This window comes from Pan paniscus, chromosome 11 (assembly GCF_029289425.2).
Source record: "Pan paniscus chromosome 11, NHGRI_mPanPan1-v2.0_pri, whole genome shotgun sequence".
Taxonomy (NCBI): domain Eukaryota; kingdom Metazoa; phylum Chordata; class Mammalia; order Primates; family Hominidae; genus Pan; species Pan paniscus.
In genome coordinates this window covers 31,958,589-31,983,068 of record NC_073260.2, presented here as the reverse complement: position 1 = coordinate 31,983,068, position 24,480 = coordinate 31,958,589, and the positions used below count along the sequence as shown (strand labels likewise).

General features: G+C 46.5%; 1 long non-coding RNA gene across 1 annotated transcript in view; it reads right to left on the bottom strand.

Moving 5' to 3' along the window:
• LOC134728525 (uncharacterized) overlaps positions 1-23,119 on the bottom strand; it is a 30,083-nt gene extending 6,964 nt beyond the window's left edge. Inside the window, exon 1 of the long non-coding RNA XR_010109013.1 lies at positions 22,941-23,119. This is a non-coding gene — a long non-coding RNA (uncharacterized LOC134728525). The remainder of the gene's footprint in view (positions 1-22,940) is intronic.
• Positions 23,120-24,480: the final 1,361 nt, after the last annotated feature.

Genomic DNA, 24,480 nt, shown 5'->3' with positions numbered 1-24,480 from the left:
CCCCCTTGTCCTCTTCCCCGTGGAGACCCCAGGCGTACCACCACGATGTTCCTTCCACCAGCCTCACCCTGAACCCAGTAAACTCTCCCTCGAGCGATGACTTAGGTTCTCCAGGGTCCCAGGCCTTGTGGGAAAGTGCCCGCAGAGCAGGCCAGAGACAAAGGAAAGAGCGGGTAGCTGAGACTCGGGAAGCCCATCCGCTTGATATGGGGATAGGTGGAGACTACGGTGAATCCAAAGTCTGTGGGTTCCGAGACTGGAGCCAGGAACAAAAAAAGATTCCACTGTTCAGATGTTTTCATCCCTGAGGCTGAAATAACAAATGAGGCCTGACTACTCACGTGGTGTCTGTGGCCAGAATAGGACCCACATAATAATGGCTTAGCTCAGGGAAGGGACTTTCTCATTCCATGGCGCAATACCGTCATAAAGGCAACAACAATGGACGCCTCGCCTCTGCCCTCTCCATATTTCTGTGCTTTCCAATGGCATCCCCAAAACAGTGTGACAACGCTTCACTACTGGAGGACCCTGGAGGGACCTAGAGTTGGCCGATTGCTAGAGGAGTGAGAGATTGGCCCAGATGGTTCCTCACCTGTTAGTTCACCCTCCCTCAGCCACTTGTTAGCAAGAGAAGGCTGTTTGGGGTGGGCTTTCTGGTAGGGAGGGGGTCATACTCATCTTTCTAGAAAAACTATCCCTGAAGGGGGTCATACTCATCTTTCTAGGAAAACTATCCCTGGATTGTGTTTGACAACGCTTTTGCAAGAAAGCATCCAGCTTGAGGAGTAGCTTACCTCAAACAGCCCTAATGATATGGCACAGCCAGCTCACCAAGGAATGTACAAGCTGCACTTCCAAAGCTGCAAGATGAAACCAAATGACTACGTATGCCCTGGACAGAGTACGATTAGGAGGATATGAAGAAAGCAAGCCTTGGCCAGTCGCGGTTGCTCGTGCCTGTAATCTCAGCGCTTTGGGAGGCCGAGGCAGGGGGATCATTTGAGGTTAGGAGTTCGAGACCAGCCTGGTCAACACGGTGGAACCCCGTCTCTATTAAAAATACAAAAACTAGCCAGGCGAGATGGTGCACGCCCGTAATCCCAGCTGCTCCAGAGGCTGAAGCAAGAGAATAGCTTGAACTTGGGAGCCAAGATCGTGCCACTGCACTCCAGCCTGGGCGACAAAGTGAGACTCCATCTCAAAAGAAAAAAAAAAAAGGAAAAAAGAAAGCAAGTCTTGGTTTGGGAAGAGCACATTGACGAGGTGGGTCATAAACAGGAAAAGTCAAAGAAAAAGAAAACAGTCTGGGTGGGGCACAGTTGCTCATGCCTGTAATCCCAGCACTTTGGGAGGCCGAGGTGGGCAGATCACCTGAAGCCAGGAGTTTGAGACCAGTCTGCCCAGCGTGACAAAACTCCGTCTCTACTAAAAATACAAAAATTAGCTGGGTGTGGTGGTGCACACCTGAAGTCCCAGCTACTGGGGAGGCTGAGGTGGGAGGATCACCTGAGCCCAAGGAGGTCAAGGCTGCAGTGAGCCATGATCACGCCACTGCACTCCAGCCTGGGCAACAGAGTGACACGCTGTCTCAAAGAAAATAAATAAATAAAGAAGACAGTGTGGAAGGGGCCTGAGAAAAGTGTAGGATTTGGAAACGGAAGGAAGAAGAGAAGAGTGTGACCTCTTATTAAGTGCCTTCTGTACCTCCAATGGACCATAGCCTCTACTAAAAAGTACTTGCATGTACTTTGAATGTATTTAGTCCTCATAGTAACCCTCTGAGGGCAGGTCCAAATCCATAATGTCTGCAATTCCAAGTTTCTGAAAGCTCTGAAAAAGTGGAAACACTTTTGTAACTTATTTGGTGGTGAAACCTAATTTATAATAACATGAGTATCCCACTCAGTGTGAATATTAATACTTTTGCTGTGAAAAACAGTAATGTGTTTGATATTTGCGGGCTGCCCTAGACTCCAGATGGGTGTTGTGTAATATATATACATGTACTTGCTGCCTTTCTAAAATCCAAAACATTCTGAATTGAGACATATCTGGCCCGGAGAGGTTTTTTTGTTTGTTGTTTTGTTTTGTTTTGTTTTTTTGAGACGGAGTCTGGCTTTGTTGCCAGGCTGGAGTGCAGTGGCATGATCTCTGCTCACTGCAACCTCCGCCTCCTGGATTCAAGTGATTCTCCTGCTTCAGCTTCCCGAGTAGCTGGGACTATAGGCATGCGCCACCAGGCCCAGCTAATCTTTGTATTTTTAGTAGAGACGGGATTTCACCATGTTGGCCAGGATGGTCTCAATCTCTTGACCTCATGATCCGCCCACTTCGGCCTCCCAAAGTGCTGGGATTACAGGCGTGAGCCACTGCGCCTGGCCTGGCCTAGAGAGTTTTAAGTCAGGGATTGTGGGCTTGTATTATTCCCACTTTTTTTTTTTTTTTTTTGAGACAGGGTCTCACTCTGTCACCCAGGCTGGAGTGTAGTGGCACAATCACAGTTCATTGCAGCCTTGACCTCCTGGGCTCAGGTGATTCTCCCACCTCAGCCTCCCAAGTAGCTGGGAGTACAGGCATGCTCCACCATGCCCAGCTAATTTTTGTATTTTTTTGTAGAGATGGTGTTTGCCATGTTACCCAGGCCAGTCTCAAGCTCCTGAGCTCAAGTGATTAGCCTGCCTCGGCCTCCCAAAGTGCCAGGATTACAGGTGTGTGCCACTACACCTGGCCTATTATTCCCACTTTACAAATGAGAAAGCTGAGGCTCAGTAAGGAAAGCAACACGTACTGGGCCACTGAGGTGTCAAATTTGATGTCAAAGTTGAAGACTGCAGTCCTGGTTCAGTTTCAAATAAGGGACTGTGATGCCACGAAGCAGAACAAAGACTGAGCCTGGATCACAATGCAATGGCCTGGCTGGAGAGAAAGTTGCATGGGTCATTTATAGCTCACAGAGGCAAAGGTAACCTACCTAAGAATGGATCCAGAAGGCGAAAGGGACTGGCCTGCCCTCAAGAGATGTCGGTATCTCCAGTGTGCTGGGACTGGGGCTCTAGGTAGGGCAAGATGCCTCGGCACGGTGGCTCTGAGATCTGAATCCAGAGATCCACAGCTGTGGATTAGCAAGCTACTCTGTTTCTCTATATGTTGGTTTCGCCTTCTACAATATGGAGCTAGTAATCATATTTGCCTCCTAGAGCTGACATCAATATTAAATAAAATATGTTTGAAATAATTGAGCATAGTGCCTGGAACATAGTGAGCCTTCAATGAACATTAGCTATGACTATTATTACTCTGAAAGATGAGCATGCATACCTCTTGGGGAGTTCCAAGTCTCAGTATAGATGTGGTGAATATTCTTGGATTGCCAATTTTACTTGTTTTCAAGTAATTTAAGTCTTTATCTTTTTCCCCATTAAAACTGGCACAGAATGAATATACTTAAAACTATTGAAACTTAAAAATAGTTGGGCCGGGCGTGGTGGCTCACGCCTGTAATCCTAGCTCTTTGGGAGGCCGAGGCGGGTGGATCACAAGGTCAGGAGATCGAGACTATCCTGGCTAACACGGTGAAACCCCATCTCTACTAAAAATACAAAAAAATTAGCCAGGCGTGGTGGTGGGCACCTGTAGTCCTAGCTACTCGGGAGGCTGATGCAGGAGAATGGCATGAACCCAGGAGGCGGAGCTTGCAGTGAGCCAAGATCACACCACTGCACTCCAGCCTGGGCGACAGAGTGAGACTCCGTTTCAAAAAAACTAAAAAAATAAAAATAGTTATGATGGTAAATTTTACGTTTATTTTACTACAATTAAAAACTGGTGAAACCCTGTCTCTACTAAAAATATAAAATTAGGCTGGGCGCAGTGGCTCACACCTGTAATCCCAGCACTTTGGGAGGCCAAGGTGGGTGGATCACGAGGTCAGGAGTTTGAGACCAGCCCGGCCAACATAGTGAAACCCTGTCTCTACTAAATATACAAAAAATTAGCCGGGCGTGGTGGCGGGCGCCTGTAATCCCAGCTATTTGGGAGGCTGAGGCAGGAGAATCACTTGAACCTGGGAGGAGGAGGTGGCAGTGAACCGAGATTGCACCACTGCACTCCAGCCTGGGCAACAGAGTGAGACCCCATCTTTAAAAAAAGAAAAAAAACCTAAAATTTTAAAGACTGGCACAGATCTATTAGGGAATAGAGTGCAAAAGCACTTGAATAAAAATGAGATTTTAAGGACTTTCTAGCAGTTGGGGTTTGGGGGATATGGACTGAATGGGGGGAAGGTAGAGAGGCAGAGTTTACAAATAAACTCTCTCAGAGGCCTTGTCTGCCCACTTTACTGAACTTGACCCAGGGTTATAGAGTTTGATGAGCTTTGTAAGCATAGGCAAATCAAAGTTCTGCAAATCTTCAGAACACTAATATTCACGGGCACTTTTGTCACATGTTTTAGGTCCTACGCTGGACATCAGGGCAGACACAGGTGTGACAAGCTCCCTGGGTTAATGGTGGGAACATAAATGTATAGAGACAACATTAACAAGCACAGAACTCACTAAGTGCGATGAGGGGTGTTTGGAATTCTGTGAACACTTTGAAGGGCTTTGGGGAAAGAATAACTTCTCTGCAAAGGGAACAAGGAGTTGGGAAAATGTTGGAAAAAAAAAACAACCCCCAAGCATGGTTGAGAGTGCTTTCACTAGTCAGTGATTCTCATCAGCAGCACCTGGAGAGCTTGTTTGAACACAGGTGGCTGGTCCCCATGCCCAGTGTTTCTGATTCAGTAGGTTTAAGATGGGGCCCAACGTTGGCATTTCTTTTCTTTGTTTTTTTTTTGAGACGGAGTCTCACTCCGTCACCCAGGCTGGAGTGCAGTGGCGCGACCTTAGCTCACTGCAACCTCCACCTCCCAGGTTCAAGTGATTCTCCTGCCTCAGCCTCCTGAGTGGCTGGGATTACAGGTGCCCGCCACCACCCAGACTAATTTTTGTAGAGGTGGGGTTTCACCATGTTGGCCAGGCTGGTCTCAAACTCCTGATCTCAGGTGATCCGCCTGTCTCAGCCTCCCATAGTGCTGGGATTACAGGCGGGAGCCACTGTGCCCAGCCCACATTGGCATTTCTAACAAGCTCCCTGGTGATGCTGCTTCTCTGGCCCAGGGGCTGCACTATGAGAACCACTGAGCTGGATCAAGAGGAGGAGAAAGGACCTACCACGAGGTTGGGGAAAGGATGTGCAAAGACACAGAGGAGTGAGAAGGCAACAGGTGTTCAGAGGGCGATGAGCAAATCCGTGAGGCTCCAGCATGTGGGCTGCCAGGTGCCAGATGATGGAGGGTTCATGTGCCAAGCCCAGGAGTTTGGACTGGATCCTGGAAGTGAAGGACATCTAAAGGAGGTTCTTGTGGAGGGAAGAATACAAACAGACTGGCAGTTCTGCAAGATCACTTTGGAGGACAGGTGGGGTGGGGAGGAGAAAATGGAGGCCAAAAGACTAGTTAGGAGGCTGTCACCACTAGTCTGTCAGATCCCACTAGCCTTGATCTTATGCTACCCAGAGTCCCAGGAGTAGGGAGAAATCAGAAACTCAGACAAGCAGCAGTTCCTGTAAAAGAGCAACCTGGACCACCACTGAGTGGGCAGTAAGTAGTGAGCCCAGGAGCAAATACTTTATGTGCTTCACCTCTTCACATACTCCTCACAGCCTTGGGATCAGGTGTTCACATCAAAGCTCAGAGAAGTTCAGGAACCAGACCAAGGTTAGGATGCAGCCAGATTCAAACCCGGGTGAAACCCATTCTCTCTCCAGCACTCCGCATTTCCCCACAGTCTAGATTCTTTAGGAGCCTGCCCCATTATTTCAGGTGCTTTGAGGCTATGTGTGCTGTAGGCATATGTGTTGTGAGTGCTCAGTGTGTGTGTTGGGTGGGTGTGTGTTCCGGGTATGTGTGTGTCGTGTGTGCACGTCTAGGTGGGTGTGAGTATGCAGTGTCTGTGTTATGTCTGCTGGATACTGCTAGATAGTTGCCTCCCAATCCCCTCCTCTCCCTCTTGTCACTGAACGTGAAAGAGTCTCTTTGGAAATATTCATGGGGACAGGGAGAGCCAGGAAGGGAGGACTTTCCCACGCATTCAGTTTTTCCCATGATACATCAGGCAGTAAAGAAGAATGTCATCCTGACCATCGGCTTCCCTGACATAACGCTGAATAATTCTCAGACACTCGCAGGCCAGTTGAAGACAGCATAAAGCCAGACCTGCAAAAATCCCGGTGACAACAGGAACAGTGGTGAGAACTTACTTGTCAGGTAGAGGTTTTTTTTTCATGGACTCAACTCAGGAACCAGCCAAAGGGAGAGATGTGAAATAATGAAAGAGGAAAGGATGGCAGGCTGGGAAGGACTCATTGACTTGGAGTAAGAAAAGCTGAGTTCGGCCAGGTGCAGTGGCGCACGCCTGTAATCCCAGCACTTTGGGAGGCCAAGGTAGGCAGATCATGAGGTCAAGAGATCGAGACCATCACCAACATGTGAAACCCCATCTCTACTAAAAATACAAAACTTAGCTGGGTGTGGTGGCATGCGCCTGTAGTCCCAGCTACTCAGGAGGCTGAGGCAGGAGAATCGCTTGTACCTGGGAGGCAGAGGTTGCAGCGAGTCAAGATTGCGCCACTGCACTCCAGTCTGGTGACAGAGTGAGACTCCATCTCAAAAAAAAAAAAGAGGCCGGGCACGGTAGCTCACTCCTGTAATCCCAGCGCTTTGGGAGGCCAAGGCGGGCGTATCATGAGGTCAGGAGATCAAGACCATCCTGGCTAACACGGTGAAACCCTGTCTCTACTAAAAATACAAAAAAAAATTAGCCGGGCGCGGTGGCGGGCGCCTGTAGTCCCAGCTACTCGGGAGGCTGAGGCAGGAGAATGGCATGAACCCAGGAGGTGGAGCTTGCAGTGAGCCGAGATAGCGCCACTGCATTCCAGCCTCTGCGACAGAGCGAGACTCTGCCTCAAAAAAAAAAAAAAAGAAAGAAAGAAAAAGAAAGAAAAGCTCAGTTCAGGACTCCCAGCAGCCACTTACTGCTGTGTGACCTTGGACAAATCCCTTCCCCTCTCTGGGCCTCAGTTTTCTCAACCAGTCAAATTCAGTAAATGGATTAGATTAAGCCCCTTTCCAGCTTTGATGTTCTGTGCTTTTTCCTTTTTAAATGTACCTGACTGTGACTTTTCCAGGAAAACATCAAACATTTCAAAGGGCAAGCTTCTATGTTTGCCAGACATCTTTTGTCACTCTTCGGCTGGCCTTGTCTACACTTCGTGTTCAGGGGATTTTCTGTGATGCATGTGGTCTCTAATTTCTCAAGTTATATTTCCTTGTTTCTATGGGTCGACTGTTGCAGAAACAGGGCACTTTTTTTTTTTTAAACAAATATGCAGTCCCATGCCAACAGGAATATCCTGTTTACAGAAGCCTCCTTTTACAAGGTACCAGCTGTTTGAAAACATTTGTGTATTGCCACATAGAATAATCTCCCCATAAGCAACTATTTTTTTCCTAGTAACATCATTTTCTGCAATGCAATCATATAGTGGGATAGAGCCCCTTAAAAAGCAAATATCCCACGTGCTTATCATGTTAATCTGGTTTCTTCCTCTCCTTCTATATTAGTTTTCTCAGGCTGCTGTGACAAAAGATAGTCATGTGCCACATAATAAGGTTTCGCTCAACAATGATCCCCATATACAATGCCTGTAAGTTTATAATACTGTGTTTTGACTGTCCCTTTTGTATGTTTAGATAGGTTTAAATACACAAATACTTACCGTTGTGTTACAGTTGCGCACATAATTCAGTATGGTAACATGCTGTCCAGGTTTGTAGCCTAGGAGCGCTAGGCTATGCGATATAGCCTAGGTGTATAGTAGGCTCTATCAGCTAGGTTTGTGTAAGTGCACTCTATGATGCTTCAATGACAAGATCGCCTAACGATGCATTTCTCAGAAAGTATCCCCACTCTTGGCCGGGCACGGTGGCTCATGCCTGTAATCCCAGCACTTTGGGAGGCTGAGGTGGATGGATCGCCTGAGGTCAGGAGTTTGAGACCAGCCTGACCAACACGATTAAACCCCATCTCTACTAAAAATACAAAACTACCAGAGTGTGGTGGTGCATGCCTGTAATCCTAGCTACTTGGGAAGCTGAGGAAGGAGAATCACTTGAACCCAGGAGGCAGAGGTTGCAGTGAGCCAAGATCTTGCCATTGCACTCCAGCCTGGGCAATGAGAGCAAAATTCCGTCAAAAAAAAAAAAAAAAGGAAGGAAGGAAAGAAAGAAAGAAGAAAGAAAAAGAAAGAAAGAAGAAAGAGAAAGAGAAAGAAAGAAAGAGAGAGAGAGAAAGAAAGAAAGAAAATATCCCCACTCTTAAGGGATGCATGACTGTACTGCTACCTGAGTGCCTTAAACAACAGAAATTTATTGTCTGACAACTGTGGACGCTAGAAGTACAAGATCAAGGTGTTGACAGGGTTGGTTCCTTCTGAGGGCTGTAAGGAAGAATCTATTCCATGCCTCTCCCCTTGCTCCTGGCAGTTGTCTGGTAACCTTTGCTGTTCCTTGACTTGTAGAAGCATCACCACAGTTTCATCTTCACATGGCATTCTCCCTGTGTGCATGCCTGTGTCCAAATCTCCCTTTTATTTTATGTATTTATTTATTTAATTTTTTTTTAGATGGAGTCTCACTCTGTCACCCAGGCTGGAGTGCAGTGGCCCGATCTTGGCTTACTGCAAGCTCCACCTCCCAGGTTCACGCCATTCTCCTGCCTCAGCCTCCCGAGTAGCTGGGACTACAGGCACCCGCCACCATGCCTGGATAATTTTTTTTGTATTTTTAGTAGAGACAGGGTTTCACCGTGTTAGCCAGGATGGTCTCACTCTCCTGACCTCGTGATCCGCCCGCCTCGGCCTCCCAAAGTGCTGGGATTACAGGCGTGAGCCACCGCGCCCGGCCCCAAATCTCCCTTTTATAAGAACACCAGTCATACTAGATTAGGGGCCACCCTACTCCAGTATCACCTCATTTCACTTAACAAATTATACCTGCAACAATGCTGTTTCCAAAGAAGGTCACATTCTCAGGTACTGGGGTTAGGAGTTGGACATATGAATTAGTGACATGTGAATTTGACATATGATTTTTTTTTTAAAGTGTGCACTTTTATTCAACTGGTCCAAGTCAGTGTACAGGCGAGCCCTGGCTGCTTCCAACCACTCCCAGGGAGACAGAAGACTTTCATACATCTCAAGTTGGGGGACAAAAAAGGAGGGGTCACAAAGGCTGATCATTCAAAATAAAACAAAATAAAAAAGTATTAAGGCGAAGATTTAAAAAATTTTGCACTTTGTAATTTTGTTTTGTTTTGAGATGGAATCTCGCTCTTGTCGCCAAGGTTGGAGTGCAGTGGCGCAATCTCAGCTCACTGGAACCTCCACCTCCCGGGTTCAAGTGATTCTTCTGCCTCAGCCTCATAAGCAACTGGGATTATAGGCGCCTGTCACCACGCCTGGCTAATTTTTGCATTTTTAGTAGAGACGGGGGTTTCACCATGTTGGTCAGGCTGATCTCAAACTCCCGACCTCAGGTGATCCACCTGCCTCAGCCTCCCAAAGTCCTGGGATTACAGGCATGAGCCACCGCACCCTGCCTGCACTTCGTAATTTCCATGAAAGCAATGCTATCACCTCCCTTGTGTGGACTCGGGAAAGGACTGGGCCATTCTCCTTAGAGAGGAGTAGGGTGCTTTTGGGAGGGCAAGGGACTTCCTTTGACATATGAATTAGTGGGGGAAGAACACAAAACAGAACACCTTTCCTCATCAACTTTTCTGTGAGGTGTGCAGTACTACCTTGGGGCTCAAGAAAATTCTGAATGTTCAGGTTCAGCGTCAACATAGGACTACCCTGCTCTTCACAGTAACAAAATCCTTTGCAGGAGTTTGCCATGAGCAAGACTCTTCATATATATCCTCTCCTTAGATACAAATACCAGCTTCTGGAGGTGGGTTGCGAGGAGAGAGACAGATTGTCCAAGCTGGAGGATTCCAATAGTCTTGGATTTGAATCCCAAGTCAAACAATATTGGGTGAGGATTTTCTGATGATTATGCAAAAAGAAAACTAAAATCCCCCACATTTCTGACTAAGGAGGACAGCTAGTTAGATAGAAAGTGTTCCATTGTTAAACAGCTGTCTTCTTCAGCAATCACACAGAAAGGAAAACACCTTAGAGTATATGGTAGCATATGCTTTTGGGGGAAAACAAAAGTATCATATGGCCAGGCACAGTGGTTCACAGGCATTTTGGGAGGCTCATGTGGGAGGATCACTTGAGCCCAGGAATTCAAGACTAGCCTGGGCAACGTAGTGAGATCTCATCTCTACAAAAATTAAAAAAATTAACCAGGTGTGGTTGCGCACGTCTGTAGTCCCAGCTACTCAGGAGGCTGAAGTAGGAGGATTGCTTGAGTCTGGAATATTGAGGCTGCAGTGAGCCATGCACTGCCCTCCAGCCTGATTGACAAAGCAAGACTCTGTCTCAAAAAACAAACAAACAAACACAGTATTATATATGTGTTTTTAGAGATAAAAAGGTTACCACTCTCTAAGTGAGCGAAAACATTTAGGAGACACATTGAAACCAGAAGTGCAATCTTTTGTTTACAAATAATTGTTGAGCACTTAGTATGTTTCAGATGTCTGCTAACTAGCTTTGAATATATACAGATTACCAAAAAAGAAAATAAGCCCACAACACCTTAAATAGTCCCCCCGTGTGACACAGGTATGCAGCCATGAGGAGTGCAACTACAAGGAGAGTAGTTAACCATACCCGACCCAGAGGCTGCCGTGAAATCTATCACTGTTTTTGTACCAGCCACACTTCCCACAGGCTGCTTCTTGGTTTGACTGAGTGTGGCAGGCAACCCACAGCAGCCCTGTTCCTAGAGATGCTGGACTCCTGTGATAGGTGCCACTGGTTCAGGGACTCCCCAACACACCTGCTGAACTTTCTTTAGACTGAATGGCAGCCTAGGATGCCTCTACCCACGCTTCCTCCCTTATTGCCTTCACTTTGGGACAGAATTGCATCCACCTGCGGTCTGCCTCTTGCGACAACTCTACAGACAACTTATTTCCCTTTCCCACCCCTGGAGCTCCCTCAACCTCCCACTACTCCCTCCTGGTTTTCTCTCACAGGCATTTGCCCTAATGAAATCCCTGTGTGTTTAAACCCATCTTAGCATCTGCTTCTTGGAGGACCTGAACAAGTGGTGACTAAGACTTAGTAGCTTCACAACCATGAGGAGATATCACCTTGCATCCCTTAGGATAGTGATATCAATAAAAACAACAACAGAAAAGATCAACTGTTAGGCCGGGCGCGGTGGCTCACGCCTGTAATCCCAGCACTTTGGGAGGCCCAGGCAGGTGGATCAGGAGGTCAGGCGTTCGAGACCAGCCTGGCCAACACAGTGAAAACCTGTCTCTACTGAAAATACAAAAAATTAGCTGGGCGTGGTGGTGGGCGCCTGTAATCCCAGCTACTTTGGAGGCTGAGGCAGGAGAATCGCTTGAACCTGGGAGGTGGAGGTTGTAGTGAGCCAAGATGGCGCCACTGCACTCTAGCCCGGGCGACAGTGTGAGACTCCGTCTTAAAAAAAAAAAAAAACAGTCGTGTTGACTGTTGCACAACGATGTGAATGTATTTAATGTCACTAAACTGTACATTAAAAATGACTGAAAGGTCAAGTGTGGTACCTCACGCCTGTAATCCGAGCACTTTGGGAGGCCGACATGGGTGGATTACCTGCAGTCAGGAGTTTGAGACCAGCCTGGCAAACGTGGCGAAACCCTATTTCTACTAAAAATACAATAATTAGCTGGGTATGGTGGCACACACCTGTAATCCCAGCTACTTGGGAGACTGAGGCATGAATATCACTTGAACCCGGGAGGCGGAGGTTGCAGTGAGCCAGGATTGCGCCACTGTACTCCAGCCTGGGCTATAGAGACTGTCTCAAAAAATAAAAATAAAAATGACTAAAGCAACTGGGTGCAGTGGCTCTCGCCTGTAATCCCAGCACTTTGGGAGGCAAAGGTGGGCAGATCACCTGAGGTCTGGAGTTCAAGACCAGCCTGGCCAACATGGTGAAACCCCAGTCTCTACCAAAAATACAAAAAAATTAGCCAGGCGTGGTGACACGTGACTGTAGTCCCTTCTACTCAGGAGGATGAGGCACAAGAATCACTTGAGCCCGGGAGGCAGAAGTTGCAGGGAGCCAAGATCATGCCACTACACTCCGGCCTGGGCGACAGAGTGAGATTCTGTCAAAAAAAAAAAAAAAAAATGGCTAAAGTGACTCGGGAGGCTGCGGTGGGAGGATCACTTGAGCCCAGGGGTTCAAGAATACAGTGAACTGTGATGGTGCCCCTGCACTCCAGCCTGGGTGATACAGTGAGACGCTGGCTGAAAAAAAAAAAAAGAAAAAGAAAAGAAAAGAAAAGAAAAATAAATTAAAACATAAAAATGATTAAATGATAAATTTTTATGTTACATATATTTTACCACAAATAAAAAATGTTTTAAAAACAATAAAATTCTTGACTCTTGGAGAGTGACAAACCTGGAAGTCAGGAACCAGGAGGCAGTTTGGTTTGGGGTGGAGAGCCCTGGGCTTTAGGTCAAGGGACACTGGTTTAAGGGAGTGATACGGTCAGAGCCTCTGTGTAGGCCAAGGAGTCCCTGATGTTGCCTCCAGGCTGCCGGACAGCTCACTGTGTCACCCTCATGAAGTGACTGCTCACATTTCTCTAGAAATAGGGAGCTCCCTCTGCCACCAAGCAGTGCTGACTTGTTAGAAAGTTCCTCTTGAGGAGCTCCAGTGGCACTTAGTTAGGGCATGGTACTTATGCAGAAAGGACCTCGTGATATGGAACCCAAGTTTGCATCGTTGTTCTGACCTTTGGGAACACTCAGGACAACTCTGTTTCCCTTCCCAGCCCTTCTCCATCTGCATGCCAATTGCTCCCTCACTCTACCCTCCTCCCAAAGGAATGCTGTTTACTCCAGGGACAAACAGCCCAAGGCAGGATTCCCAGCACCCCTTCACCCCTCTACCCAGCACCTGTCCATGGGTTGAAACACCCATGGATGAATGCCAAATCCTGTTGAAAAGTGCTCGGGGGTACCTGGATGAAAAGGCCAAAGAGGCATAGGGCAGGGTGTTTATTCTTCAAAAGACCTAAGTGGTCCAAAGGCCTGTGTTTGCCAGTTTACCACTTGAAAACCGAAACTAACCTAATCTTTTCACTGTCAAGATAGTCCGTGTTTGTACCTCATTTCAAGGAGCTGCATGATTCACCAGACAGCTGATAGTGATCAGAAAACATGTTTAGTATTCGTTTACTACTTTATAAGCTTGTATTTTAGACAACAGAGGGGTCAGAGGCCAGGTACAATGGCCCAGCACTTTGTGTAATCCCAGCACTTTGGGAGGCTGAGGCAGGCAGATCATCTGAGGTCAGGAGTTCGAGACCAGCCTGGGCAACATGGCAAAACCCCGTCTCTACTAAAAACACAAAAATTAGCCAGGCGTGGTGGCACATGCCTATAATCCTGGCTACTTGGGAGGCTGAGGCAGGAGAACCACTTAAACCTGGGAGACAGAGGTTGCAGTGAGCAGAGATTGCACCACTGCACTCCAGCCTGGGCAACAGAGCAAGACTCTGTCTCAAAAAAAAAAAAAAAAAAAAAAAAAAACAGAAAGAGAGAGGGACAGAGAAAGGCAATGGCTCTTAGAAGATTTCCCCTAAGTGAGCCGTTTTGGTCATTTAAATAATCCTTTGTCCCCCACTATACCAAGAAAGCACTAGATGCCACATGCATACATGGCCAGGCTTTTCTATCTGGGAGTTTTTATTTGCAAAGAGATAAAATATAGACCTAGGCACAGGTCACAGTGGTTTGGCCAAATATCCAGAAGACAGAAAAGGAGAAGATACTTCCTTTCATACTTTCCTTTTAGCCTTTTATCTTCGAACTGTGATTATGAGAAGTCGTTAGGGGCTTGGGCTTGTCAAGGAACCCAGGTTCAAATCCTAGCTTTTATATACCGTGGACAGGCTATACAATCGCTCTGGGCCTCAGTTTTCTTGTCGGTAAATTTGGGATAAAAATAGTGACTCCTGGCCGGGCTGGGTGGCTCACGCCTGTAATCCCAGCCTTTGGGAGGCCGAGGTGGGTGGATCATGAGGTCAGGAGTTCAAGACCAGCCTGGCCAAGATGGTGAAACCCCGTCTCTACTAAAAAATACAAAAATTAGCTGGGCACGGTGGCGGGGGCCTGTAATCCCAGCTACTCTGGAGGCTGAGGCAGGAGAATCACTTGAACCCGGCAGGCGGAGTTTGCAGTGAGCCGAGATCATGCCATTGCACTCTAGCCTAGGCATCAGAGCAAGACTCTGTCTCAAAAAAAAAAAAAAAAATAGTGACTCCCATAGAAGGGTATGAGTATGAATAACAGCCAGAAATTACTGGAAATTTTCTGTGGGCTAGGCATCGTGCTAAATCATTTATATACATTGTCTCATTTAATCCTCAAGCCCAGGATGATCTAATCCCAAAGCATATGATCTTAACCACAGTGTGACACCTCATTTTATTAATTGAGGGATGCTTGTTAAAAAAAAAAAAAAAGTAAGCCCAGCCTCAGTACAATAAGTTGTAGCATTTCCTTTCTACATGTGGCATGTGGACCTGAGATTCAGAGAGATTAAACAAAGCTCTCTAGAGTCACAATGCCAGGAGATAATAAAGCCGGGGCTTAGCACTGGGTCTTTCCTCCCCAAACTCAAACAAAGTGTGCAAAGGCACAGAAGAGACTATCAGGCAGGGAGGAGGGGCTTTGAGCCAGACTTTAAAAGAGGAAAGGAGAGGGAAGAGGGGCAGGGAGGCATTCCAGGCAGGAGACTAGAGCATGGTTAAAGTCCTAGAGACATGGAAGTGCAGGGTGAATCAGAGTTCCGGAAATGGCACATAGGGGAGTGGGCTTGGCTAGGGATGTGGGAGCCAAGCGGGAGCATATCCTAGGCCAGGTCACAGACACCTCTGAATGCCAGGCCAAGAATATACATCACCATCTGAACATTCACAGATCTTACCACCCAGCAATAAACTTCTTGAGATCTATACCCTAGATAAAGCCCTGCTCCTGTGCACCAGGAGATATACGTAAGAATGTTCATAGCAGAATCGTAAATAATGGTTAAAAAAAAAAAACTACAAATAAGCATAATGTCTACCAACAAATAAATAAGATTTCTTTGGCTGGGTGCGGTGGCTCACGCCTGTAATCCCAACACTTTGGGAGGCTGAGGCGGGTGAATCACCTGAAGTTAGGAGTTCAAGATCAGCCTGGCTAACATGGAGAAACCGCTCTCCACAAAAATACAAAAATTAGCCAAGCATGATGGTGGGTGCCTGTATTCCCAGCTACTTGAGAGGCTGAGGCAGGAGAATCACTTGAACCCAGGAGGCAGAAGTTGCAGTGAGCCGAGATTGCGCCATTGCACTCCAGCCTGAGCGATAGAGGGAGAATCCATCTCAGAAAAAAAAAAAAAAAAGATTTTTTTCGTCTATTCACACAATGGAATACTACACAGAAGTGAACATGAATGAATTAAAGCCACATTCAATAACATGGAAATAATAAGTAAAGAAAACAAGCTGCACACAAGGAAGTATTATTCAGCCTTAAAGAAAAGGAAATTCTACGATTTGTGACAACGTAGATGACATTATGTTGGAGGACTTTATGCTAAGTGAAATAAGCCAGCTATAGAAAGACAAATACTGTCCCAGCCACTGGGAGGCTGAGGCAGGAAAATTGCTTGAGCCTGGGAGGCGGAGGCTACAGCGAGTGAAGATTGCGCCATTGCCCTCCAGCCTGGGTGATGGGAGTGAAACCTTGTCAAGAAAGAAAAGAAAGGGAGGGAGGGAGGGAGGGAGAAAAAAATACTGCATGATCTCGCTTATACGAGGCATCTAAAATAGTCAAACTCACAGAAGCAGAGAATAGAACAGTGGTTGCCAGGGGCTGGGGGAAGGGGAAATAAAGAATTTTTGCTCAATGGGTATAAACTTTTGGTTATGCCAGATGAATAAATTCTAGAGATCTGTAGTACAACACAGCACGTAAAGTTAACAATATGGTGTGGTGCACTTTATGTTAGGCAGAGAGATTTCACGTTTAAGTGTTCTTACTACACACAGAAAGGGGAAAAAAAGAATACAAGGAAGTATTTGGAAGTGTTGGATACGTTCAGAACCTTAGTTGTGATGGTATCACAGGTATAGGCATATGTCCAAACTCACACAGATGTACACATTAAATATGTGCAATTTTTGATATATCGATTATACCTCAATAAAACTTTAGAACATTAGAATATAATGCCTTTTTATAAAGCTCAAAACAAGCTAAAAAGGCCAGGCGCAGTGGCTCACGCCTGTAATCCCAGCACTTTGGGAGGCCAAGGCAGACAGATCACCTGAGGTCGGGAATTCAAGACCAGCCTGGCCAACGTGACAAAACCCCATCCCTACTAAAAATATAAAAATTATCCGGGCATGGTGGCCCATGCCTGTAGTCCCAACTACCGGGGAGGCTGAGCAGGAGAATCCCTTGAACCTGGGAGGCGGAGGTTGCAGTGAGCCGAGACCACGCCACTGCATTCCAGCCTGGACCACAGACGAGACTCCGTCTCCAAAAAAAAAAAATAATAATAATAATAAATAAAATAATAGATTGTTTTCTTACAAATACACTTGGAGTAAACCCATTATAATATAAAGGGAATGCAAACACATGGGGCCATGGGGGGTAGTCTGGGGTGGTCTTCTATGGATGAGTTAGGAAGGACTCACCCCAGTGGATGCAATAACACTAGGAATGTTCTAATCCTTAACTTGGGTGGTGATTTATATGTATTCATCTTGTATTATATAAAAACATATAATTTGTATATTTTTTATCTAAAAGCATATATACTCAACTTACATATGTAGTACATGTAACTTTTGCATGCATTATATTTATATTGCCTCCTAATACTAATTTATTTATTTAATTTAATTTTTTATTTTTTTAAATTTTAAATAAAGACAGTGTCTTGCCACGTTACTTTGGTTGGTCTCGAACTCCTAGCCTCAAGTGATCCTCCCACCTCATCCTCCCAAAGTGCTTGGATTATACCATGCCCGGCCACAATTTTTTTTTTTTTTTAGTGTAGAGGAGTCTAGTAGAAATGCTCAAATGAATTAAATGAGTGAGATCTAAATTACAGCCCCTTGTAACTTTTTTCTTTTTGAGATGGGGTCTCACTCTGTTGCCCAGGCTGGAGTGCAGTGGCACGATCTCATTTCACTGCAACCTCCACCCCCTGGATTCAAGCAATTCTCCTGCCTCAGCCTCCCTAGTAGCTGGGATTACAGGTGTGCGCTACCACGCCCAGCTAATGTTTGTATTTTTAGTAGAGACGAGGTTTCACCATATTGGTCAGGGTGGCCTTGAACTCCTGACCTCAAGTGATCTGCCCTCCTCAGCCTCCAAAGTGCTGGGATTACAGGCATGAACCACCGTGCTCGGCCCCCTTGTAACTCTTGAGAATACAACAAGGTCACTGGAGCAATTCTATTAGATATGTAATACTGTTTCAATCTTTCATTCATTCAGCACCCATTCTCAGTTCCTCTATGTTCCAGAGATTTGGAGATAAAGAATTGGTCCTTGCTCTAGAGGAGCTCAAAGTGTTGGGACAGGTGTGAAATGTAGGAACCCAGAAATACCAAGTAGAGCAAAGCCATGGAATTAGCTCCTGGCTCCTCTGGGCCTCGGATGGTGGCCCCAGGGATGTGCTGTAGAGGAGGCCACGGTTGGCAGGGGTGGAGCTGGTTTCATCACTGGCAGATGTTGTCTTCTGTGCAGGGCCCCCTGTTGCTCTCTGCCCAGGTGGAGGCACCATCACACTGTTACACTTCCGCCAACCCGCTATCGAGCGACTGTTTGCAGTCTGACTTCTTGACTTCTAGCTAGTGTGCATCCTCCCATACCCTCCCACCCCCAGTGCCCTGCACAGGACTTGGCAAGTCAGTGTTTGTTGGCTGTGTGAGGCTGTCAGAGTGTCCTGATATTGACCTTATATTTATCAGCTGCTTTGACCACTATGCAGAGTGTGCTGCTTCACACTGGGCTTTATGCTGGGAATATAAGACACAGCTCCAGTCCTCAAGGAGGGCTCACAATTTAGTCATGCCTCTCAGTGCCAGCCTGTTCCTCTCCTCAAACACTTAGGTCATTTTAAAACCCACTGGAAAGCTAGATGTGGTCACAGGCACCTGTAGTCCCTGCTACATGGGAGGCTGAGGTAAGAGGATGACTTGAGCCCAGGAGTTCAAGGTGTTAGTGAGCTATGACCATGCCTGTGAATAGCCACAGCACTACAGCCTGGGCAACGTAGCAAGATCCCATCTCTTAATTTTAAAAAACCCTCTGAAAAATAAAGACATTATATTTGTCTTGTGAATCATGTATAAGATGATGAATCAAGTATCATTCCTTTTCTTCATCTTAAAACAACCTCTTTCTCATCTGTCTTGCAGTGAGCTCTTCTCCAGAAGTTGGAGTTAAATCTTAGGGTTTCTGCAGCACCGTGTGTTGCTGAGTGCTGGCGCACACCTGTAATCCCAGCTACACCTTGCATGGAGTGACTTATTCACATGTAGGTTCTCCCTGCTGGAATCGATCCTTTTGAGGACAGAGACACATCCTTTATCTCCAATGTTGCCAGAGCCTGGCACAGTGGTGCTGCTCAAGCAGGAGCTGTTGAATGTCTGAAGGAAAGAAATTGTTTCTTGATTTTGATCATACATCTCTCCTCTCAGGCTTTGCCCTTTGAAACCCCAAAGCCCTAATATCCTCCGTGAGCTGCCTGTGTGTGCTGTACCTCGCAGCATCTCAAAAGAGGCCTAAAGCCACATTCTGTAGTCAGGGTGTGTGTATGCATGTGGGTAAAGATGCACAAACACGCACTCCGGTTATTCTGGTTACACAGCATCGCACTGAAAACCCCACAGTATCAGGCTGTTCTCATTTAAGTGCTTAAAAACAACAACCCCTTCCATTCACTCAAAAGTGCTTCATGATTTCCAAAGTGCTTCCACGTCCATTCACTCAGCTCAAAACTCACGGCCACCTTAGGAGGTGAGTAGGGCTCATTCCTTTCATTTTACAAATAGGGAAACCGAAGCTCAGAGAGGGAAACTATTTTGGCCAAACTCAAACAGCTCCAGGTCTTCCAGTCCCAAAGTCAGAGACTTCCTGGCACATAGTGACGGGTTGGTATAGGAAACTACATGGTGCTTAGTTTCTGTCCAGGGATGAAGTTGCATTACTCTCATGCCCTGGCTTGTTACTAAGACTGGGGTCAGAAGCTTGTTTCTCAGGCTGAGCTGAATGGGAAATAAAAACTTCACAGTAGAAAAGCAGTGCTCCGGCTGGGCGCGGTGGCTCATGCCTGTAATCCCAGCACTTTGGGAGGCTGAGGTGGGTGAATCACAACGTCAAGAGTTCAAGACTAGCCCGGCCAGCATGGTGAAACCCTGTCTCCACTGAAAATACAATAAATTAGCCAGGTGTAGTGGCGGGTGCCTGTAATCCCAGCTACTCAGGAGGCTGAGGCAGGAGAATCACTTGAACCCGGGAGGCGGAGGTTGCAGTAAGCTGAGATCATGCCACTGCACTCCAGCCTAGAAGACGGAGCTAGACTTCATCTGAAAAAAAAAAAAAAAAAAAAAGAAAAGAAAGAAAGCAGTGCTCCATGTCTTGCAAGTTCAACAACTGTAGCTCTTCAGAGCCTCCACTCAGTATGGCTTTATAGTAGGCAGTCTTATTTCCGAATTAACTTAGCTATGTGTCCTTCCTCCAACGATTCGCAGAGGAGACACCTGACCCAGCCTGGGGTAGGAGTGCTGCGTATTGGTAAGAGAAGCTTCTAGAGGAATGAAAGCCTGAGCTACTCAGCTCAAGGATGAGTGGCCATTAGCCAGGCATGGGGTACAGTGAGTGAGGATACACAGAGGTCAGGCAGGGAGAAGGACATTAACCTAGGGAAAGAGCTTAAGTGAAGATAGACTTCATGTCTACACATCCACCTTCATGATTTTCACTCCATAAGATTGCCACCTATACGATATTTATGTAATATTCGTATTGGACTATATTTAAAATTTAAATATAATTAAATAAAAAAGACATAGTAGGTCGGGTGTGGTGGCTCACTCCTGTAATCCCGACACTTTGGGAGGCCGAGGTGATGGATCACCTGAGGTCAGGAGTTCAAGACCAGCCTAACCAACATGGAGAAACCCCATCTCTACTAAAGCCACGTGTGGTGGCGGGCATCTGTAATCCTCAGGAGTCTGAGGCAGGAGAATTGCTTGAACCCAGGAGGCGGAGGTTGCTGTGAGCCGAGATCACGCCACTGCACTCCAGCCTGGGCGACAAGAGCAAAACATCGTCTCAAAAAAAAAACAAAAACAAACAAAAAACCCCACATAGCACATCATGGGTTTGCTTGCTGCTTTTTTCTAATATACATTAAAATAAATACCTAGCTGGGCACGGTAGCTCACTCCTGTAATCCTAGCACTTTGGGAGGCCGAGGCAGGAGGATCACCTGAGGTCAGTAGTTTGAGACCAGTCTGACCAACATGGAGAAACCCCATCTCTACTAAAAATACAAAATTAGCCAGGCATGGTGGTGGGCGCCTGAAATCCCAGCTACTTAGGAGGCTGAGGCAGGAGAATTGCTTGAACCCAGGAGGCAGAGTTTGCAGTGAGCCGAGATTGCACCATTGCACTCCAGCCTGGGTGACAAGAGTGAAACGCCATCTCAAAAATAAATAAATAAATAAATAAATAAATAAATAGATACCTAATTATTCAAGTGAAAAAACAGTCATCCTTTTATTCCCACAAAATCCTCTGGTATATCCAGGTAGAATGAGTACCACATTTGGGAATCTGTAAACAAAGGCACAGCGATGAGTAAGAGTGTGGGGGTGATGGGGCTGTTGAGAAAGCAGCGGGAAAGGGCAAGAGGGTGGGCAGGAGTGGTGGCTCATGCCCGTAATCCCAGCAGTTTGGGAGGCCGAGGCAGGCAGTTCACCTGAGGTCAGGAGTTTGAGACCAGCTTGGCCAGCATGGCGAAACCCCATCTCTACTGAAAATACAAAAAAAAATTAGCTGGGCGTGGTGGCGGGCGCCTGTAATCCCAGCTACTAGGGAGGCTGATGTAGGAGAATCACTTGAACTTGGGAGGCGGAGGTTGCAGTGAGCCGAGATTGTGCCATTGCACTCCAGCCTGGGTGACAGAGCAAGACTCCGTCTCAAAAAAAAAAAAAAAAAAAAAGAGCAAAAGGGAACTGGGATGTGGGGACAGGGGACTGAACAGGACCCGAACTTGGAAAGGTTTGCATGCCTGACTCAGGCTGGATCATCTCAGAGTCGTGGAGAGACAGCCACTGAAAGGCTGTGCTATGAACAGGTCACAAGGCCAGAGAAAGCCAGGACTTCTTTCCTGTGGCTCAGGCTGTACTTTGAAGATCTAGACCTCAATTATCAGGAAGCCTTGAGGAGGCAGATTTCTAACCTAGAACGAGGCTTTGAATCAGAAAACCATCATCCTGACACCTACATGACTGTGGGCAAGTCATATGACTATCTGTGGCCTCAAGTATGCTGTCTGTGAACTGGATGCATACCAAGGCACCTGGGCGGGACCTGGAGGTTGTGGGCTCCAAGTCTCTTTGCCCACTTCCCTCTAGATCAGGATTTCTCAACCTTGGCCCTATTGACATTTGAGGCCAGATAATTCCTTGCTGTGGGGAGCTGTCTTGTGTGATGTAGCATGTTTAGCAGCATCCCTAATCTCTACCTATTACATGCCAGTCACATCCTCCAAGCTATGACAACCAAAAATGTCTCCAGACATTGCCAAATGCCCCTGGAGGAGGAGGAGGATGACACCCAGACTTGTCTTTAGAGAAGTAGAGTGAGTGCTGGTGGTGTCGGCCGTGTTGGCTGAAGCTGGACGTAGGAGAGCAGAAGGCTTCCAGCAGATGAACCGGTGCCACCCAATTTCAGAACCCCAGATGGGAAAGGAATAGTCAATGAAGGAGTTTTTATCACTGCCTTTGTCACTGAAAGTGTGACTCATTGATTCCCTAACATTCATTGACTATCGATTGTATCATCTGATGTGCAAGGAAAGACATCTCAAAGAGGGTCACATGCTTCCAGCACTCAAAAGCATGACCCATTGCTTCCCTGCTTGGGCCTGTCTTTCGTGGGAAGGCAGCCAGCAGCAGGAAAACAGACCCTTGTTTGGAGTTTAGAACAACTATGGGAATAATCAGGACAATGAGCCCACATGGCAGCAGATTCACACACAGTTTCCAGGTCCTAGAACCTGGTCAACCTGTTCTTTGACTCATAAAAACAATTATGGTAATAGCATCACTTGAGCATCTACTGTGTACATTGCACACACTTATCTAATCCACACAATTCATTATCCCTATTTGATACATGAGGAAATTGAAGCTCTGTGGGATTGGCCAACTTGCACAACATTGCACAGCTATTAAATAGAAGGCAACCAGTCAAAAGTGTAGACAGCTGACTTTAGCCCAGGACTACCTGATTCCAAGTCCTTTGTTATTTCTCTTATGTCAGGCTACAAATTCTCCTTCCTGGTGGTATTGTGAGGAGGAAAGACAGCTGTAAATGTGCTAGGGTTTGAAGTACCACAGTCATTGGCTTCTTACCTGTTGTGTTGGTGTCAGAGCTTCAAGCCACATGCACATAAAATTGCAGAGTGCTACTTTTGATATTTTTAGTCTTGTCTGAAGCTGAGAAACAAAACCACAGAAATCTAGCTTAGTGAATTATTATGAGGCACATCTCTTTTTAATCACCACTCCAATCAGGAAATAGAACTTTCGCCAGGCACAGCGGCTAATGCCTGTAATCCCAGTACTTTGAAAGGTTGAGGCAGAAGGATCGCCTGAGGCCTCATGTTTGAGACCAGCCTGGGCAAGGAAGCTAGACCCATCTCTAATTTAGAAAGGAAGGGAAGGAGGGAAGGAAGGGAGGGAGGGAGGGAGGGAGGGAATTTACTAGTCATCCCAGTAACCATCTACCAACCCCGTCCCAATCATGGCTCCAATCCTCCCCCAAAAGTAACTGTTGTTCTCACTTTTATTTATTTTGTCATTTTATTTTATGTTTTGAGACAGGGTCTCACCCTCTAACCCAGGCTGGAGTGTGGTGGTACAATCATGATTCACTGCAGCCTCAACCTCCTGGGCTCAAGCAATCCTCCTGCCTCAGCCTCCCATGTAGCCAGGACCACAGGCACATGCCACCATGCCCAGCTAGGTTCTCACTTCTTCAACACTCACTTTCTCGCATTCATCATCCAGTTAGGCATCTCTAAACATAATAATAATTTTTCTTTTTTAAAAAATTTGATATGTCTCTTAAGTCTACTTAATCTATTGATTTTATTATTAAAACTATATATTTAAAGTATATTACGTAGGCTGGGCATGGTGGATCACACCTGTAATTCTAGCACTTTGGGAGGCTCAGGCGGGTGGATCACCTGAGGCCAGGAGTTTGAGACCAGCCTGGCCCACGTGGCGAAACCCCGTCTCTACTAAAAATACAAAAATTAGCCAGGCGTGGTGGCGGGCACCTGTAATCCCAGCTACTCGTGAGGCTGAAGCATGAGAATCGCTTGAGCCGAGGAGGTGGAAGCTGCAGTGAGCTGAGATTGCACCACTGCACTCCAGCCTGGGTGACAGAGTGAGACCCTGTCTCAAAAAAATGTAAAAAGATATAAATGAAGTATATAATATGATGATATATATGATATATATATGATACACATAAAAATGTGAACTAATTACTACTGTCAAGAAAATATCCTATCCATCATCTTTCTTTTTTTTTTTTTTTTTTTTTGAGATGGAGTCTTGCTCTGTCACCAGGCTGGAGTGCAGTGGGGCGATCCTGGCTCACTGCAACCTCTGCCTCCTGGATTCAAGTGATTCTCCTGCCTCAGCCTCCCAGTAGATGGGACTACAGGCGTGTGCCACCACGCCCAGCTAATTTTTATATTTTTAGTAGAGACGGGGTTTCACCATGTTGGCCAGGATGATCTCGATCTCTTGACCTCGTGATCTCCCACCTCAGCCTCCCAAAGTGCTGGGATTACAGGCGTGAGCCACCTCGCCCAGCACTATCATCTTTCATAGTTATCTTTGTGAGTGTGTGTGTTTGGGTGTGTTGCATGCATGTGCG